Source organism: Miniopterus schreibersii, assembly GCF_964146895.1.
Source record: "Miniopterus schreibersii genome assembly, chromosome: 12".
Taxonomy (NCBI): Eukaryota; Metazoa; Chordata; class Mammalia; order Chiroptera; family Miniopteridae; genus Miniopterus; species Miniopterus schreibersii.
In genome coordinates, this window is record NC_138112.1 from 67,320,233 (window position 1) to 67,340,191 (window position 19,959).

The window sequence follows — 19,959 nt, forward strand, 5'->3', positions numbered from 1 at the left end:
TTAAGAAGATGTCTAAATAATAAGTAACAATTAAAGTGTTTATTTGTAAATTATATTCGGAACGCATTTGACTTTACGGCAAGAAAGTGGGAAGAAGAGCCATCACCTTCCCCCAGCACTGCGCGCTCTGCTGGAGGACCACCCTCTCTGAGTCGGGTGTGCAAGCCGGTTTGGAGTTCCTAAGCTGGAAGAGGAGAATTCGGAGCTAAACTGCAAGTGCTGTTGCAGTGTTCCTAGCCAGCTTGTTTCCACAAAATGCTTTTTGGATCTTGTTAACTCAGAATCTTAGAAATTGCCTGGTATAATTTTATCATCAACAAAAGTTAACTATCAAAAACAGTGAGTTGAAACATTTCATCTCAAATAAACTGTGAAATGGCCACGTAACTATACATCATCTGAAATATTGGTGTTTCTTTTTTATCCCTTTTAGTTATTTGGATTAGTCTAGCTGTCAATAGCCACACGACTATCAGAAATGCCATTAATCTATTTAAATGTCATTGTGGAAAGTGCACCTCTCTCCCTCTCCCTTCCTTTCTCGGAAAAATAAAAAATCCCTGTTTTAGGCATTTGGAGCAGGGTAAACATTTTTGTTTTAAAAAAACAAACAAAGATGGCCTGCAGGGCGTGGCTCAGCAGTTGAGCTTTGACCTAGGATCCAGGAGGTGCCTGCATTTCCAGCTGCCTCTCCCTGGCAGACAGAAACCGGCTGCTTTTCAGGGCCAGATGTTATGTGGGCACCTGTCTCAGTTCTGGTGCTCTGGGCTGGGAAGCCCAGCCTGGGGTTTAGGCCCCAGAGTCCTCTATGGGACCCCCCACAGCTGAGATCTCCCTCTGTACCTTCAGTGCTGACTGTGGGAGCCCAGCCAGCCCTCTCACGCCTCCGCACTTCCCGCCAGTCTCTATGTGGTCTCTGCTCTTCCTCCTTGGTTATGAGGGTGCTCTCCAGCTTGTCTGCAGTTGCAGTTAATTATGCAGGGTGGTTTTTCTATATTTTAGTTGTCATTCCAGCTTGGTCCCGGGAGAGTGTCAGTGTAGCTTCCATTCAGTCTACCGCTGTCTTTAATCTCTTCTTCCTTTGTCTTTTCTGTAGCAATGGTAAGGCCGGCGATATAAGACTGGGCCATACCTGATACTCTGCAGCACCAAGACTTAGAGCCTGAGGTTTCAGATTGATGTGTGAGAAACTTCTAGAGACAGGCGATTAAGGAAAGCTAAATCCCTTGCCGTCTTAGCAAGAGTGCCCGTTACCTGACAAAGGTGGGGCTGGGTTGGGTGGGGGTGCATGATGCCCAGCCTCTTAAAGAAGAAGCTTTATTTGTATTTCTTTTTAAAATCAGGTAAGGTTGACATAACGCAAAATTAACCACTTTAAAGTGTAAATTCAGTAGCATTTAGTCCATTCACAATGTTCCAAAACATTTTCTTCAGCCCGAAAGGAAACCCTGTACCCCATAGGCAGTCTCTTTGCATCCCAAGCCCCTGAGAGAAGCCCTTCTTTGCATAAGGTTTCTGAGCGCCAGGGTTGGCACTAAGATTTTTTTTTCTCAAGGGCTTTGACACTTCAAGGAAAGAGCATGCGTGGAGTTTAGGGTCAGATAGGGCCAGGTTCTATACCAGCTTTATTACTTACCTGTTCGGCCCTAAACTAGTTGCATAATCTCTCTGAGCCTCAAATTGGTCATAAAATCTGTATCATATCCAGTGTTAAAATATTGGATGGAAGTATTTCCTAAGAACTGAAAGACAGGTGTGGCTGCTGGCCCTCAGGTCAGTGTCAAAGGGCAGTTCTCCATTCTCCAAGGCCTCTATGGAGGGCTTTGGGAAGCTTAAACTTGGTCCCGATGTCCTCCCATTAGTGTTTAGTGGCAGGGAAGCCTTGGAAACTTGTATTCAAGAATATTTCTGGACATCAGCCTCTTCTTCTGATACCTAATCCCATGCTTGGCTCATAGATGCTCAGAAATGAATGAGTACAGGAGGCCATCATTACCTTACTCAGGTCATTCTGGAGACGTGTTGGGAGTTGAGTCTGGGTGTTACTTGATTCTGGGTCATAATTGTAGTTCTGTGGGTTCCATTGGCCCCAAAAAGGGCAGGTGGAAATACCCTTTAAGGCTCAGTAAGCAACATTACCCCTTTGGAGTTATCTGCCTCTTAGACTCTTCCACTGGAGTGTCATGATGTCAGAGGAGAGAGAGTGGGGACCCTGGGCACAGGCCAAATTTACCCTGTGGCCTGGTGTGCCCCAAAGGTACTGGCCCCCCAGTGTAAAAGGCACAGATATGGGATAGTCACTGGGCTCCCCACCCTTCCCTGGAGCACAGGAAAGCTCCCTCCCATGTTCTCTGGGCACTCAGGTGGGCATTTGTCAATTAAGATTATTGTTTCTAGTCCCAGTGGTCAGACATAACCCAGCCTGCTTAAGCAAGTCCTAACCAGATGAGAGGTTCCCGGAGTTGGGATGAGCTGGAACCTGTTTCTATAATATTGGTGAAGTCCCAAGAATGTGGTTCTGGGGCCAGGGGAAGCCTTAAGGGTAAGCCTCCAGGTTCAGCGATGCTGTGACCCATTCAGAAGACATGGTTTGCTGGACTGGAGAAGTTCAGGTATGACAGGCATGTGTTTCTCAGGGGTGGGGGAGGAAGGAGTGTGGCAGGCTTGGCTAGATCTGGGGTCAGGGCATTTTCAGCATGAGATTTGGAGTTATCCTTTTGTTAGAGTTCCCCCAAATCTTGTTGAAATTCAATAACCTCCTTACTATTTTCTGACAGGTAAGCCACAGAGCGTGGAAGGCTCATCTGTCTTCCCGAAAGGCAGTGGCTCTTTGCACTACAGAATGAATGCAGAGGGGAGAGGTCATCAGCAACTGAGGGGTCCCTCCCCACGCCCTGGGCCAATCTCTGGAGATCAGCTCCAGAAGGAAGGGGGAGCCAGGAGCCCTGATGACCAGTGGGCCTGTTTCCCCACCTGTATGGAAAAAAAGGCCCTAACCCTTCTGCAGTGAAGAGAACTCTGTCCCCCAACCCCACCCCCCTCTCTCTGGAGAAATGTGGGGCTTTTTTGTTCATCCAGGGGTGGGTTGGCCTTGGCATTTGTTCTGGTAGTTTCCCCAGCAAGTTTGTATGAGAAAAGCAGGGCACAGTGTGGGTGGGAGAAGGGAAGCCTGGCCAGCCTGGGATGGGACGGTCAATAGGGCTGGAGGTGAGACGGGGAGTGATAACGAGGAAGCTTGTCATACCGTGGGCCCTACTCAGGAAAACATGGTTAGAGATCTGCCTCTTTTCTAACAGAAATGAGAAACCTGGAACAGTTTTAAGTAGTAAAGCAGTCTGATCAGACTTGCCATGAAGGACCCTCTGGCTTCGGCGCGGGAATGGCCATAGTCACGATGGGGATAGTGGCGGGGGAACAGAATGAAACAGGCGGCCGAGCCTCAGCGTTGATCAAACCCAGCAAGGCCGAGAGCGGTGCCATGGCTGAGAGAAGGAGCCGGGGTACAGGATATGGGGGTGGGATGAGTTTAGGTTTGGATATTCTGAGTCTGAGAAATGTGTGATACCCCAGCAAGGTCGTTCAGTCAGCGGCTGGAGAGAGCTCTGGTTAGAGGCATGGGTCTGGGGCCATCGGCCCCTGGGTGGTGAAGGAAGCTGAGGAGCAGCTGGGCTGCCTCAGGGATGCTGGGAAGCGAGAAGGAAATCCTGGGACAAAGCCCTGAGGAAGGTCCCCAGTGAGGTGCTGGGGAGCCAGCAAAAGAGACTGAGAAGAGGCAGTCGGATGGAAGGGGAAAAAGCAAGAGAGACAAGGTCATGGCAGCCAGGGCAAGAGTGTGTTTTTAAAAAGAGAAGGTGAGCAACAGTGTTAAAAGCATCCAAGAGGCCATCAGCTGGTCATAGGGACCCAGCATGGAGCCCGACATGTGCACTAAGGAGAGACACCTGTGTAATGGTCCCTGATTACGTGGGAATCTGGGTAAACGGCTCATTCAGTTTACTTGTGCCCTAAGGTCCTGTCCTACAAACCACTGCTGCTGGGCCCACACGACCTTACGTCCCAGTGGCTCTGACAGGAGCTGGCTTTCAAATTCTTGGCTGCAGATGGCATAGCTTTGTTTCAGGGCTCTGAGGGTTTATGAGGCGATTCCACTTGTGGAATTTGACATACACTCCCCCATCTCTTCAGAGCCCGGACACCTCTAATATTGTGGTAGCAGAGGGCTCTGCCAGCTCCTCTGACTGATCCCCGCAGCAGGGCTTCTCGCACTCCTGCCGAGACCTACCGCAGAAACTTTCCCTCTACTGAACCCCATTCAAACTAGTCATCCTTCTGAGTCACGCAGGAAGTGGTCAGAGTGGTATTCCAAAGTGTAGAGTTTGCAGCTTCCAGGACCTGAGGCGCCCCACCCAGGCATTGTGCTTCCCTCTTAGTGGTGAAAGATGCAGTCTGTCCTTTACTTAGAAAAGGCTGTTCTGAATGCTCCAGGACCCATAAAAATTCTACCAATGGGGTAGGCCTTTGACTTTTTTTTAATAGACTTTATTTTTCAGAGAAGGGTTAGGTTTACAGCAAAATTGAGCAGAAGGTACAGAGATTTTTTTATATACCCCTGCCCCCGACTCATGCACAGCCTCCCCCATCACCAACACCCCCCACCAGAGTGGTACATTTGTTACCACTGATAAACTTATATTACACATCAGTACTACCCCAAATCCCTAGTTTATATGAGGATCCACTCCTGGTGTCGTGCATTCTATGGCTTTGGACAATGTATAATGACACGTATCCACTGTTACAGTGTCATATTTTCACTGCCCTAAAAATGCTCTGTGCTCTGCCTGTTCATCTCTTCCTTGCCCCTAAGCCCTGGCAACCACTGATCTTTTTAGTGTCTCCATAGTTTTGCCTTTTCCAGAATGCCTTGTAGTTGGAATCATATGTAATTAGCCTTTTCAGATTGGCTTCTTTCACTTCGTGATATGCATCTAAGCTGCCTTCACACCTTTTCACTGCATAATAGCTTGTTGCTTTATCACTAAATAATCTTCCATTGTCTCCATGTTTATTCATCCATCACCTACTGAAGGGTGTCTGGTTGCTTCCGAGTTTTGGTCATTGTGAGTGAAGCTGCTATAAATATCCCTGTGCAGCTTTTTATGTAGAAATAAGTTTTCCACTGCTCCTTTGAGCCTTCATAGGATTTCTCTCTCATCCTTTGAAACAAATATCTCTTGTCAAGGCCTCCAGATACTTTCTACTTTTGTTCATGGCTATAGTGGGTCAATGAGATATTCTGCAGTATGTCCAGATGGCCCAAATCTTTTCAGTTTGTGACAGAGGAAAGAGAGTGGACAGATCTCGGGGCAAGACCCTGGTGTACACTGTTGCCCATCCTTGTGAATGTGAACAGCTTCTAGTACTCCTTCCAGATAGGCATAGAACAGAACTCACCCACCATATCAGTGGCTGCAAACCACGTACCCGACCTGGAATGACTCCTCGGAGTTGACTTGAATCGAAGCAACCTTCAGTTCAAGGTCTCGCTGCCTCAACCAGTCACTGGATTCGGGCTGCCCCAGGGAGGGGCCTAACCTTGGGTGAGGCAGCCCCCTTCAGCGGAGGGCGGTTCCTGGGGAAGGACTCATTGTGAGCAGCCAAGCTGGGGGAATGAAGGGGGGAAAATCTAGGCTGCGTTCCACAGCATCCACTGCGGACATTAGTCAACCAAGTGGAGCTGTTGAGTAGGCAGGTGGTTCCATGAGTTTGGAGTCAGGAGAGGTTCCTAGGGCTGGAAGCAGAAAGTGAAATTCTGTCATAAAAACATCACCTAAAGCCACGCAACTGGATGAGGTCATCAAGAGAGTGAAAGTAGCCCGAGCCCGTTTGAGTTAGTGGTTAGAGCGTGAGCCTGCAGACTGGAGGGTCCCGGGTTCGATTTTGGTCAAGAGCATGTTACCTCAGTTGCAGGCTTGATCCCCACCCCTGTCGGGGCGCACGCAGGAGGCAACCAATTCATAGGTCTCTCTCACATCGATGTTTCTCTCTCTCTCTCTTCCACTTTCTCTCTTTCCCTTCCACTCTCTCTGAAAAGCAATTGAAAAAATACCCTGGGGTGAGCATTAAAAAAAAAAAAGAAAAAAAGAGTGAAAGTAGATTAAAACAAGAGAGAGAGAGAGAGAGGGAGAATCAAGAGCTGAGTCCTGGAGCCTTTAACATTAAGAGAATCCACGAGGGCAGGGATCTTTGTCTTTTTTGTCCACTGATGTATCCCAAAAGCTTAGAACACAATAAGTGCTCAATAAATGTTTGTTGATTAAGTTAAATCAAGCTCAGGGGGAAAAAAAAGATGCAAGTTGGAAAAGGGATTCAAAATCATGTCAAGGAATTATTGTGCTATAGACTGAATGTTTGTGTTCTTCCCCCACCTCCAATTCATATGTTGGAACACTAACCCCCAATGTCATGGTATTTGGGATGAGACCTTTGGGTGGTAATTAAGTTATGAGGATGGGGCCCTGGTCTGATGGGATTAATACCCTTATGAGAAGAGACTGGAGAGCTTGATCTCCCTCTCTGTGGACATGCACCAAGGAAACACCATGTGAACACACAGTGAGAAGGCGGCGCTGTCTGCAAACAAGGGAGAGAGCCCACACCAGAATTCCATCATGCTGGCACCCTGGTCTTGGACTTCCAGACTTCAGAACTTGGAGAAAACAAATTTCTTCTGTTTATGGTATTTTGTTCTAGTAGCCTGAGCTAACTAATATGTTATGTATCCTGAAAGATGTGCTGGCCCTCCCCCAAGAACAACTCAGTAAGAAAAACAAATAAAATCAGCAGCAGCCAAGAGCATTCAATAGTACTTCAGGCCAGGTCCAGTACAAAACAAATTCCAAAGAGCAAGACTTGAGTAACCAGTTGGCCTGATGAGCAGCCCTGGCTGGCCATGGGGCAGTTGTGTGATTTCAGCCAAAGTGCTCCCTCCTCCGCCCCCACCTTTATTTCCACTCAACTGAGAAGGTTGGACGATATGAGTTTTGTGACTGTGTGCTATTATTATCATTTTTAAATATAGAGGTAATTCATATTCATTTCAAAACTTTATGCATTGCAGAATATATGTGGTAAAATGTGAATGCCATTCTCTCTGCAATTAACCACTGTTACCAGTGTAGCAAACATCCTCCCAGAGCTTTTTCTACCACGGCCCTGCTCACATTTTCACGCCTTCATGAAGCCTTCCTGTGTCCCAGGTCCCATCTCTCCCTTCTACTTTCTTCCCTGGCTCTTTATATGGGAAGACAGTGGTTAGGACACTGATGGCAAAGAGAAGGAGGTGCCTCTGTGGGCTGGTCATGGAGGAATCAGCTCAGAGCATCACTCATGTCAGAGCAGGAAACCCCTGAAGAGCCACTTACGGAACCGTTCAACCCAGCATCCAGGTGACAGAGCAAGGGCGGCTGGGATGCTCCCACTGGTGGGAGAGGAGAGTCACAGCATATACCTTAAAGGACACGAATGTACTTAATCAGTTAATTTTTTTCCTCCCCCACACCCCTCCTCATTTAATTTTTTAAAATCAAGGCACAACATACCTATAGTAAAGTGCACAAATCTTAAGTATACACCTTGAAGAATTTTTACACACATGCGCGCACACACGCAACGGCACCCGGACAAGGAGCTTTTCCACACCCCAGAATTTCCCTCTGCCCTTTGCAAGCAGTCCCCCCACAGTGACCACCATGCTGACTTGCACCGCCCCGTCAGCCTCGCCTCTTCCTGACCATCTGAACGGAGTCACGCAGCGTATAATACGTTGCGGCTGCCGTGGGCTCATCATGTCTGTGGGATTCCTCCAAGTTGTGGCACTGGCGGCAGCTCGCCTTATTTGTTGCCGAGTGGTATTTGGTTGTAAGACCATGCCAGTTTGTTTATTTTTCTACTGTTGCTGGACATTGGGCATGCTTCCAGTTAGGGGCTGTGGTGAACAAAGCTGCCCGGATCCCTCTTGTGCCTGTTTTTTGAATGGGCACACGTATTCATTTCTCTTGTAGATCTACCTGGGAATGGAATTACCTGCTCACAGTTTGTTTCTTAAGGAAATGTCCAGAAGCATGGGCAGGGGTTTGCCCTGGCCAAGCATGCCGAGGCCACAGAAGGAGTTGTGAGGATATCTGTGGAATGGTGAGAAGCACTGTGCCGGCCAAGTGCGTCCCTCTGGAAGGGGCAGCAGCTGGAGGCTGGCTTTAGCCCCCAGACTGCAGGGAGATTATCTTGCCCAATCCCCACAGCCTGGAGCCAGACCGAGTGGCCCATTTCAAGATCTTGTTTCAGTGACACATATACACCCCAGGCTGTTTATTCAAGCTTTGTGACATCCTGCAGAGCAATAAGTGATCTGGAAAATAAGTTCACGTCCTCGGAGCTGCGGACAGGCTTGCTCCACTCAGGCCAGCATCCACGTCCTACCTGGAGGAGGACTTTGATTTGGGATATAAGCCCAGATGAGCAGGAAGCCAAGGAACAGATCAGCAGCCCCAGCTCAGCAGGGTCAGAGCTCCTGAGGACTGCCCTCGTGGCACCACCAGGGTCAGCAAATCAGAGTCTGAAAGCAGAGGGCAGTCACCCCTGGAAGCCTCTCAGCGACTGGGCTCTGTCTGGGATGCTGGCTGCCTCTACAGAAAACTTGAAACCTAGTGAGCACTTTTTACAACCAGGCATTGGAATCAACTGAAAGTTGAAGAGACCTTTGTACCTGCAGTCGTCAGTCTGATGGCACCCAGCGCAGTCCCTTGTATTCATACAACAGCAGGAGGACATGCCAGGGAAGCACGCCGCCCGGCCAGGGGGCCCAAGCCCCAGACCTACCAGTGACTTCTTGGTGACTGCAAGTCACTTTCCCTCTGGAACCCAAGTTTGCTCACGGGTACAAGGGGCTAGCAGTCCCTGTTCCTGTGTGCCTTACTGCTCACCAGGAGTAAATATGGCCCTGTAAATAGGAAATATTGCATTAAGCCTCAGCAATTGTTTATTGTCTGTGGGAATGACCAGCAAAGTGGTGGTGGCTGAGGGCTGTCTAACCAGGACAAGTCCTTCTCTTAGGCTTCATTGTCACACCCCTTCCCAGACAGACAGCAGATAGCTGTGGCACAGCCTGAGCCCATGACAGGAAACCATTTGCCCTTCAGGGCCATTGAGTCAGTGGGTTACCAATTCTGGTTACTATTATCTTTATTTGTAGGTGAAAAAACAGACATTCAGAGGTTAAGAAATGTACTCAGGATCACACAGTCATCAGCAATGCTGGAGAGAGGACCCCACTCCTGTTCTAGGCCCCCTGAGTCCTACCTCTTTCCACAGTAGCATCAACCCTGCTAGAGGCTGACTCAAGCAGGAGACCACGTGAGACCTTGGGAATGGAGTTAGAAATCCCTGAGCCATTGTCCACGGGAGATACTCTCAGCCAGATGTACTTGCTACCTGTGCCAGCCCCGAGCCACTTCTCCAGACTTCCCCTGACCCACACTGTCCTACGTGCCAACCAATCTTCTCAACCTTCCAGGCCCTTCTCAAATGCTGCCACCTCCAAGAAGTCTTTCCTGATTTCCCCAACAATTTGAATCACCTTCTTTTTTGATCTCTCATAGTTTGTTTTGTTTTGTTTTGTTTTGTTTTGTTTTTAAAGGAAGAACATGCCCTGGAGGTGTTTTTAACTCATTAATGAGGGAACCAGCAAGATGGCAAGATGGCTCCCAGTACAATTTGAAGAACAGAGTATTTATAGGAATTGTTAGAATAAGATTGGTAGGTCAGACACAAAACTGGTGGTGTTGTCCAGGGCAAACAGCTTAACCTTTGGAATTATCTTTTCTACCTGAGAGGAAGCATCTGCACTCTGCCTGACAAAAATCTATAAGTTGACGTGCAGCTTCACAGACCCAGAGCCTCAATCAATACTCAGCAGAAAGTCAAATACAGGTTCAGACTCCCAGATCAAGAGTCAGCAAACTACAGCTCATGGGTCACATTCGGCCTTCCACTCATTTTTGTAAATAAAGTTTTATTGGAATGCAGCCATGCTCATTTGTGTATTTGTTGTCTGTTTGCTTTTGTGCTACATTGGCACAGTTGAGTAGTTGTGTAGTTGTGACCCGAGACTGTATGGCCTGCTAAGCTAAAAGTACTTACCATCTGGCCCTTTACAGAAAAAGTCGGTGAAGCCCTGATCTGACATAGGGTTTTGTTTTTCTTTTTTAGTTATTTTTATTTTGGTGAAATGCACATAACATAAAATGTGCCATCTCAGCCATTTTTAGTTGTATAGCTCAGTGGTATTGAATTCCTTCACGTTGTGCAACAATTACCACCATCCATCTCCAGAAATTTTTCGTCTTTCGTCTTTCCAAACTAAAACTGTATGGACTAAACAATAACTCCCCCATCCCCCTCTTCCCCGGTACATGGAAACCACTATTTTACTTTCTGTCTCTATGAATCTGACTACTCTAGTAACCTCCTATAAGTGGAATCGTACAGTATTTGTCTTTTGTGACTGGCTTATTTCATTTAACATCATGTCCTCCGGATTCACCCATGTTGTAACATGTGTTAGGATTTCCTCCCTTTTAAGGCTGAATAATATTCTATTGTATGTATGTATAGAACATGTTTTGCTGATCCATTCATCTGTCAATGGATACTTAGGTTGCTTCCATGCTTTAGCTATGGCAAATAATGCCACTGTGAACGTGGGTGTAAAATATATCTTCAAGATCCAGCTTTCAGTTCCTTTGGATATAAACCCAGGAATGGAATTGCTGGGTCATATGGTAATTCTATCTTCAGTTTTTTGGAGAACTGCCATACTGTTTTCAACAGCAATGGCACCACTTTACATTCCCACTAATGGATTTCAATTTCTTCACATCCTCGCCAACACTTACTATTTTCTGTTTCTTCTTTTTTCTTTTTAGTAGTAGTAACCCAAATTTCCTAGGTTTTTGTACCTACTACCTACCCCCAATGCTCTGCCTCAAGTCGCTTGTGTCCTCAGGCCGACAAGATGGTCAGATCCCACAGGCACAGACAACCCTCTCTGCGTCCCTTTCAGTGACCAGCACACTTATCATCTCGAATGGCCCCTGATTTCCAGGAGCTTACTCTACAGGGGGGAGAAGAAAAACTACTCTACAAGGAGGAGGAGAAGAGCAGCCGGCCAGCCATGGCTGGCAGTACCTTGGGGCCCCGGCAGGGCTGGCTGTGCAGGCTCCCTCCCTCTGGTCTCTGCCCACTCTGCACTTGGGCTGCCATGGTGGCGCAGTGTCTTCAGTGCCTCTTCACGTCCTCATTGCTCAGAAATAAAGTATAGACTTTCTAGAAGGTCAGTGGGAGGACTGGCCTGTCCCATCGCCCCGGCCGTGGCTCCAGCAAGCCCCCTGCCGCCCCCCTGTGTCAGGGCCGCTGCACACCCCCACTTCCTGAGCATACGTACCCTGTGCCCTCCTTGGCTTTAAAGGCCGGGCTCCGGGCACCTCACCCACATACCCTTCCCCCAGCCAGAAGGCCTCACCCTCTCCTCCCAGTTCCCACACCACCTTCAAGTTTTCTGCTGTGGCGTGTGTCATACCTGGAGTAGGAGAAAGAGCATGGATAGAAATCTGAAGATCTGAGTCTGACCCAACCTCTCCCACCAGCTGGTGTTTTGCCTTGGATAAGTCACTCCACCCCTTATTTCTCCATGTTTAGAAAACAGGAAATTGGGCCAGGTCACCTGGAAGTTTCGATCTATAGCCAAAGCTCCAGCATGCCCAATTACTTGTATTTCCCTCATTTTCCTGCCAAACTGGTGCCTGCTAGGGATATGTTCCAAGACCCTCAGCAGAAGCCTGAAGCCACAGATAGTCCTGAACCCTACATATACTGTGTGTTTCCTATACATGCATACCTATGATAAACTTTAATCGATAAATTAGGCACAGTGAGAAATTAACAATAGTAAAATATAATAATTATGATAATATACTGTTAAAAAAAAGTTACATGAATGGCTTTGGGGCCACTTTTAAGTAAAGTAAGGGTTACCTGAACACAAGCCCTGTGATACTGTGACAGTTGATCTGAAAACCGAGACGGCTACTGAATGGCTAATAGTCAGGAGTGTCCACAGTGTGGAGACGCTGGAGAAAGGGATGATTCTGGCCTTGGGTGGGACAGAGAGGGACGGCGCAAGGTTCGATCACATTAATCACAACGTACAATTTAAAACTCATGAATTGTTTATTTCTGGAATTTTCCGTGTAATAGTCTCAGACCATGGTTGACCTTGGTAACTGAAACCTCAAAGGTGGAGCCGTGGACAGGGAGGGGAGCTACTGTCGTTTATTCTTTGACGGCCACCCCAGCACCCACTGTTGAGCTTTCTGTGCAGTGAGTACGCAGGATGTGATTTTTGGATGTTTTCTGGGCCATGCTCATGACGTGACCTCTGACTACGTGTCCCTTCCTCCCACCTCTCTGGCTGAAACACTTCTTGTCAAGCTGAACGTTTTCCTCCCTCGAGCTCCTGTACTCTGTGGCTCTATCCCACTGGACTGGGGTCAGCAGCAGGTTACCTCCTCTACACTGTGGGCTCCCGAGGGACACAGTCATCGCCTCCTCCTTGTTGCTAACACTCCAGTGGACTTGCCAGCTGTTTGCAGGACGAGGTGGAGTTGGTGGGGCTGAGCGCAGGGCAGGGTCTTGGATGTAGCCTCTCAGGGCCCAGTCTCCGTGCCTGTAGCAGTGGGTGACATTAACTCCCATCTCCCCATGTCCCCTCTTCTGTTCTCCTGGGTGGGCCATCGCCCTCCAGCAGCTCCTTCTCAGCTACACCCCACTGATACTGTGACAGTTGATCTGATAACCGAGACGGCTACTAAATGGCTAATGGTCAGGATTCAGGTCTTGGGTGGGACACAGAGGGACAGCGCAAGGTTCTATCGCGAATGTGGTTGCTGCATCCAGCTGTTCCTGTTGGCCTTGGCCTTTCGCAGGGGCAGCTGTCCAGGTCCGAGAGCTGAGGGGAAGCTGGCCTGCCAGTGCGGCTCTGCCGAGTGAGCCTGACCTAACCTGGCGACCATGCCCTCACTCAGGAGCCCCTAGAGCCCTAGCTGGTTTGACTGTGGACTGAAGGGACCCGGTTCGATTCTGGCCAAGGGCACGCGTACCTCGGTTGCAGGCTCGATCCCGGCCCTGGTTGGGGCGTGTGTGGGAGGCCCAATCGATGTGTCTCTCTCGTATCGATGTCTCTCTCTCTCTCACTCCCTCCCTTCCACACTCTGAAAAGCAATGGAAAAAGTATACTCAGGTGAGGATTTAAAAAAAAAAAAAAGAGCCCTTAGACCCCTCACGGTCTCCTCCTTCCTTCCAGAGCGTGGGGAGGCTGCGCTGGGAATCTCCGGTCCTTGATTCCCACTGTAGCCAGCCTGGCACAGGTCCAAGGGCAGGTGCTGTCAGCCTTGGGCATAGACGGGAGCACTGATGGGAGGTAGAGCTGGGCTGCTGGCCCAGGTCTACCAAGTATTAGCTCTGTGAATGGGGGCTGCCTAGTTCATATTTGTCTTCATCTCTAATTCTTCACGGGGTCAAAATAGAAATAATGACCCCTTCATGGAGCTTTGATGGAGGGACTAAATGAAATGATGTAGGTGGAGGTGTTTGCCCGCCTGCTGCCCCCGGCACGTGGACCCAGGGCCTGTGCTAATCATTAAGCCTCAGGAGGAAATATGTGTGGTTTGTGATTCGTAGGGGGCAGGTGGGGCGGGAGTGGGGTGGTGTCAGCCTCTCAGATGACAGTGACAAAGTCCTATTGGTTTGGGTCCCCCAGGCCATCAGTAATATGTCTGCTCCCCTACCTTGGAGGTTCCTGCCCAGAAAAAGGGCAGACCTATGAAGGCCTGAGTGTGGGCATAATGTTCCTACAGGGTGAGCGACATCCACAAACTTCCCAGGCCTCCGAGCCTGGTGGATGCCCTGGGGCCAACTGCCCTGAAACACAGCAGACAAATCTGGCTGTCCAAATTTAGGGCATTTTCCATCGGAAAAGGATTGTCAGCTGGACCTTCTCTACTCTGTATTTCCTAGGCGAGGAAAGAGGTTATGTGTGCATGGGAATAGTTAAGAGGCAAAGAGGCTGGGTTGCAACCAGCCCTTGGAGGGCTTGGAGGGCAGGGCTGCAGCTTTTGGGGGAGTCACTGAAGGGTTTACAGCAGAGAGACCAGTTTCATGGCCTCTTAGTAACACTGGTCTTGTAGCACCCACAGGCTGAACCAGAACTAACTGAGGCTGAAGGAGAGACCAGCTGGAGAGCACCTGGAACCTGAAGCAGGATGGGGGCAACAGCGACGGATGGGAATCAGTGAAATCTGGGGCAAGGGGGACCTTGAGTTTTTGAGACTTGCAGCCAGGAAGTATGATAATACCTGTCACTCGCAGAACATTGGAGCTAGAAAGGACTTTGTAAGTGATATCTAATTCTACCTCTTAGTTTTGCTATCAGGGACACTGAGGCCCAGAGAGGTGAAGGGGCTGACTCAAAGGCGCACTGTGTGAAAAATGAGACTTGGACCTGAGCTCAAGCCTCCATGTGGCATTTAATCCAGTGAGGCTTTCGCTCCAGGCCACATAAATCCCTCCAATCTCATTCCACCCAGGACAAAACCTCCCAGTGCACATTTGCTGGCTGATAAACAGATGTTGCTTGAGTTTATTAAGCGTCCTCTCTAGTGAAATCCGACTTAATCATAAATTACATAAAATGTCAAGTTTAATCCAAGTATAACTCTTTCATCACATACCCTTAGGACTTAAGAACGCAATCTGTTCTGACAAAGAACTCTTTTTTTTTTTTTTTTAACTTTATTGATTTGAGAGAGAGGAAGGGAGAGGGAGAGGGAGAGATAGAAACATCAATGATGAGCCAGTCATTGATCGGCTGCCTCCTGCATGCCTCCTGCTGGGGATCGAGCCTCCAACCCAGGCCTGTGCCCTGACCGGGAATCGAACTGTGATCTCCCGGGTCCTAGGCTGACGCTCAACCGCTGAGCCGCGCCAGCTGGGCCCGACAGAGAACTCTTCATTACTTTTCAGTTCATTCCTCTCTGGTCTGGAGCACACTGTGTATTGTCTCTGCTGTGAAATGGAAACGCTAGACGCCACCACACAGGCAACGCCTCGTCCATGAGGCAACATGCGGAGCAGCCAGCGTAGCTCTGGTGTGCAAGCTATTCGATGTCCTCCCCAGAGCGGAGCAGAGATGGGGAGACTCACTGATTCAGGGGAGCAAAGACCTGAGAGCTCCTCGAGGACAGAAAGCCACTGGTGTTGCTGCTAACACAAGGCAAAAGCGGGGCTGAATCGGGTGGGGGGATCACTTTTGTGGAAATCGGGTCGAAGTCAGGACAGTACCTTGAGAAGCAGAGGACACTTGCAGCGAGCAGGGGCTGCTAACGCTGCCAGTACTGCAGGGGTGCCCACCCCGCCTCCCCCCCTCCTGTCCAGTGGGGACCTATTGACAGGACCAGGCAGAGGGGGGACCGCCCTTCCTACCAGCCCACTGAGCAGCTGTCCCGGGAGGAGGGAAGAGTTTGGAACTTGCCTCCCAGGTTAATTGCCCTTAAGTTTTGTGGGTGATGGAGAATGTGATGTCCCCCAGGGTCACTCGGAGCCTAGGCCTTGGAGAATATGGGGCAGCACCCTCCCTGGCCTCAGTGCCTGTCGTCACCTGCCCATGTGGATCCTTAATAGCAGTGCTGGGCCTTGACCGTGGGGTGGAGGCCCTGTGGGAGACAGTCACCAGGTACCCGTATATTCACACCAGCCCGCGTCTCACCGCAGGGTCCCCTCACTCCTGCGTGGATTCTCTCACTCTACAAGTAACTCCCCACGCTTACCATGGCCGGCACACAGCCAGGGGCCGAGTAGTGGGCAAACAGACCTGGTCCCTTCCCTCTGGAGGTTTCTAGGCTAGTGGGAAGGAAGACAAGAAATCAGTAAACAACGTGTGACAACTGCTGCGAAGGAAACAAACCAGGGTGGCAGAGAATGAGGGGTGGTCGGGGTGGTGGAGGGTGGGTAGGGAGAATTCTGAGGGATGGCTTTAGAGCCAGACCTGGGAGGGTTGGGCATTTTAGGCAAAGCCGGCGGATTGGGCCAAGGCCATGAAACAGGGAAACTTGGCTTTTCAAAACCAGAAAGCAGTCTTGAATAGAAGAGTTTGAACTTGCTAAGTACAGTGGGAAAGATTTTCAGCAGGGCAGTGACAGGATCCAATGTGTATGTTAGGACCACTCCAGATGAATGGACCAGGCAAGAGTAGGAGCCGGGAGATGGCAGGAGGCTCCGCGGGGAGGGACGGGAAGCCTGGAGGTGCTGCTGCTGTTACAGACAGGCTCCCTGGGGGGCTGGATACAGGGCTGAGGACAGAGTTCTCCCTTTGGCCAACTGTGGGAACGGCCTCAGGCTTGCCGCACGGTTCTGGAAGCTGATATAAGAGCAGGTATTTAGCTAGCTCGGTAGAGTTAACCGCAGTCTGCACCAGACTTCATAAACTCTTGCAGCGCTCGCGGATGTCCCATAGAACTGAGGCGCGTGCCCTACCCCTCTGTATATTCTGTGTCTCCAGGTGGAGGCAGCACGTGTGCCCTTATTTGCAGAGACCTCATGAAAGCGATCCTTCAGCTGACGCTGGCCTCGAGGCTGGTTGAGCAAGACACTGCTGTCTCTTCAGCCGCTTGTCTGCCCCCCAGGACTCCCAAAATGTGGTTCTGGGAGGTCCCTTTTAGCCACTGCAGATGAGCAGCCACAGCCGAATCCCAAGTCCCAGCTCAGGCGCAGCTGACCTTCACTATACGATGGGGCGTTTACAATATGCCCTAACCAGCTTAAGTCACCTTACTGTTCTGATAACAGTCCATTTCACAGAGGAGAGTCCTGAGACCCGAGAGGTTCAGAATTGAAACAGATCACCGAGTGAAGGGTTCCGAGACCTATTTTCTTCGGAGCCTCCGAGCAGTGCCTGCGCCTCCGAGCTGGGCCCCCTCCCATGCTGGCCTCTGCGGGTAGCCCAGGCCTACTCCAAGTGCGGTCCACAGCTGTTTGGTACCAGTCTGTGCCGAGGTAAGCGCAGGAATCAAGGGTAAGCATTTAGAAGTGTTTATAGCAATCTGATGGAGAAATTTTATGCCTGCTAACTCTAATAATAAAAACTCTGGCCTTGGATGCTGTATTTTTTTTTGCTTCAGTTTTCTGATTCATTTTCATCGTATTTTACAAAAGTGTCAGTCTGCGACTGGCTGAATTTTTTTCTTTTAAAGGTGATTCGTTATCACTGAGAGTTTGAGAAGCACAATGTGCAGGCTGCGTGCCCCCCTCACACACACAACGTGGAAGGTCTTTGACCTCAGGACTAAAGAAAGAAAAATAACATGTGGTTGTTTGGCTGAGCTAACAGGGAGACGTGGACAGAGCTCAAAGGTCTCTCCTTTAGGCCAGGCTCACACAGCCTCAAGGTCATCAAAGCCTGGCTCCCGGGAGGTCTTCCCGTCCCAGGGCCTGGCTTCCCACCACCCCACACTTACTTCTGTAGAGCAGCAGTGGGGCCGCAAGGCAGCACACCCCACCTGTCTGCTGTGAGTCTCCCTGCTCAGACTCTTTTCCTCGACGCTCTCCCTGGGGTTTTCACAAATGTTTAATGAGCACACAGCCTGTGCCCCACACAGAGGACTTGACTCTGAGTCAGGCTCCTCTCACAGAAGCCAACAAGGCGAGGGATGGAGGTAGATGTATAAGCAGTTTTGATGCTATATATGAAGTGCTTTGGGAGCTCAGAGCAGGGAACGTCTGACTTGGCCACAGTGGAAGTGACTAGAAAACTGAATTTTAAGGTCGAGTGAGTAGGAGTTGCAGGCAGAGGAGGTGGGAAGGGACCTCTAGCCGGGAGATGAGCTTGGATCAAAGCCAGAAGGATTGAGGTGCACTCTCCCTCCCGGGAGCACCCCACACCTTTCCCTTCCCCTTCTTCCCCCACAGGCGTGCATCTCCTAAACTCTAAGGGTCCCCATGAGACTTGCACGTAGGGGAGCCATCGGCAGAACGGGTCATCCAAGGTCTAAATAGCCTTTGCACAGCTGAGGCAATTGGTGGCTGCTGCATTTTAGTGATAGTATATATATTTTATCGAGGATTTTTAGTAAATTTCAGTGAGAGGACAGATCTAGATGCCTAGACCACGCTGTTAGAAACAGAAATCTCTCAGGTTCCTAACTGCTAGGTGATTTTTAGACAAGCCGATCTCTGGGCCTGTTTCCCTGTCTTAAAGGTAAGAGCAGATAATCAGCAGGCTCTCCTCCACTCCAGGTTACAGTGTCCCTGTGCTCCTGCCCCAGGGCCCGTGGCTATGTTCCTCCTGTGCTCAGCTCTGCCCCTATGGCCACCTGCAGCTCCCTTTCCTGGCAGTACTTCCTCTGCCCACACTGAGCCTCTCAAAGCTGATCATGCACAAACTGGACTCCGAGGACTCAACAGTGAACGTGGGAGGAGAGCCACCGAAGCAAGGAGGCAACGTTCCTGCCCAGCTCTGAAGAGACAGCAAAAGGCATCAACTCAGCCACCACCCGTGGTGTGCTTGGGTGATTAGATCACATGCAGTTGCCTCCAACCTTATAGATGTGTGTAGATGTCGTCTCTATCAATGGCCATCTACATTATTTAGGCTGCATTGATAACAAATTGAAAGTGTTGTTCTACCCATAGATGAAGTGATTGTCACAGCAGCCCTTGGAGGTAAGAGGACATGTATGTTTCTCTTTTTTACAGATAGGAACACTGAGCATCCGAAGGGTTACGTGAGGGTTAAGTGGTTGGCTGAGTGATGCTAGTTTGGAAAGAGCTTATACTTTGGAATTGGAACTGAAAGTCAAATTCCGGTTATGCCAATTACATAACTTCACTAAGCTTTGATTTCCCAACTAACTGTACAACTGGACAATAAGGTCACGCCCGCTTCTCAGGAAATCCCCTCCTTTTAGTCACCCCATGTCGGAGCACTAACAGTGAGACCTAGCTGCGTGGCGAACCAAAGGCTGGGGGCTGGGAGCTGGAGACTAGCCTGGAAGTCCCTACCCTAAGTGTACTGGAGCCTCCTAACCATGGGTCTCTCCAAGGTGAGGGGAGAGGACCCAAGCACAGCAAAGGGCAAGGGCAGGAGGAGCCTTCAGTCCAGGCTTGGAGACTCTTTGAAGCCCTTAGACACCATAAACATCACGGTCAAATGCATGCGCATATTCTGTGGTGTTGGATCGGGTCCTGCCATCTGTATTTATCTTGGTCATTGCCAATAAGTAGATCATAGATGAAAGAGCACTGACCTTTAAGTCAGATAACCTGAATTTCTAGTTTTCTGCCACGGATTTGCTACGTGCCCTTGGTCAAGCCCTTCGTCCTTGTTAGGCCTTGGCCATCTTGGTGGTATAATGAGACCTTTGATGATATTAGGAAATGAGCATATGCACTTGAACTTAGCAAACTCGAAAGCAGAACTGAAGATTTGCAGCACAGCTCTTCCTCCCGGTGGAGGACTGTTCAGTCCACTGATACTGCCTGCCTTGTCCACTCTGAGCCTGGCATGAGTGGACACTCAATAGCTTTTGCATGAATTGAATGAATGAATAAATGAATGAATGAATGAATGGCTTTAGGTCTTCCTGTTTATCATGGAGACTCTACTGTCATCAAGGCAGTGCAATTTGGTGGAAAGGGCTTGGGCTACAGAGTCAGACAAATTCCATCTCTGCTTATAAACTGTGGGACCTTGAGCAGACTACTTAACCTCCCTGAGCCTTAGTGTCCTTAGTGGTCCTTGTAGGATTATAATGAGGATTAAAAGAGAGAATAGATTTAAAAGATTTAACACAG

At 49.5% G+C, this 19,959-nt stretch overlaps 1 protein-coding gene across 2 annotated transcripts in view; it reads left to right on the forward strand.

Moving 5' to 3' along the window:
- FADS2 (fatty acid desaturase 2) overlaps positions 1–19,959 on the forward strand; it is a 72,999-nt gene that overhangs the window by 21,530 nt on the left and 31,510 nt on the right. The window contains exon 1 of one of the 2 annotated variants that reach the window (XM_081155565.1): positions 18,441–18,828. The exons of the other annotated variant lie outside the window; for it this stretch is intronic. The gene's annotated coding sequence lies outside the window, so the exon portion shown is untranslated. Of the gene's footprint in view, positions 1–18,440; positions 18,829–19,959 lie in introns of those variants that run through there. 2 annotated transcript variants of the gene reach the window in all.